We start from the raw sequence: 786 nt of genomic DNA, 5'->3' as shown, positions 1-786 counted from the left end.
TGAGTGATAATATTTTTCCTGACTGCTGTTCTCCTTCCCCTTTTTTGTGTCATGAGCCTTGGTAGCTCCTGTATGTCACGGTATTCACTAGTTGTTTATTCTTGAAGAGATGGTTTCTATGTACAAGTATACAAAATAGTGAACTGTTAGGTTCATCCGTGTTACGGCAGAGGGATGACTGTCCTTTCGGAAGGCCCCCCGCCCCCCTTTTATGTGCACACTTCTGTTATAGTATTGATTTAGCCACTCAGTGTTCATTGAGCATTGCTGTACGTCATACATTTATCCCATGGTTGTAATACCGATTTCCTTATCTGTTTGGTTTATAGACTAGAAGGCAAGAACTGTGTCTTCTTTATGTACCTGCATCTTAACCATTGCTTGGCACAGAATAGGCAATAAATGTTGACACATGAATGATCCCAATGCGATATTAAGCTTTAGCCTAAATTGTAGGGGCTTGCTGAACAGTGGTTAATATCTAATCTAAATAGCTTCAAGATGAACCTACATTATTCACGTCTTCTGTTTTTGGACAATTTCACTAGTAGCATTTGTGAAACAGAGTTTACTAGCAGTAAAGACCTAAAGTATAACTAGGGATGAAGTAGTCCATCTCCAGGTGATGACATAGGCTCTGGTTTCACTATTTTCTTTTCTTTTTTTTCTTTTTTTTTTTTTTTTTTGCGGTACGCGGGCCTCTCAGCGCTGTGGCCTCTCCCGTTGCGGAGCACAGGCTCCGGACGCGCAGGCCCAGCAGCCATGGCTCACGGGCCCAGCCGCTCC

Source organism: Physeter macrocephalus, chromosome 5 (genome assembly GCF_002837175.3).
Source record: "Physeter macrocephalus isolate SW-GA chromosome 5, ASM283717v5, whole genome shotgun sequence".
NCBI lineage: Eukaryota > Metazoa > Chordata > Mammalia > Artiodactyla > Physeteridae > Physeter > Physeter macrocephalus.
Note: the sequence above shows the minus strand (reverse complement) of the source record.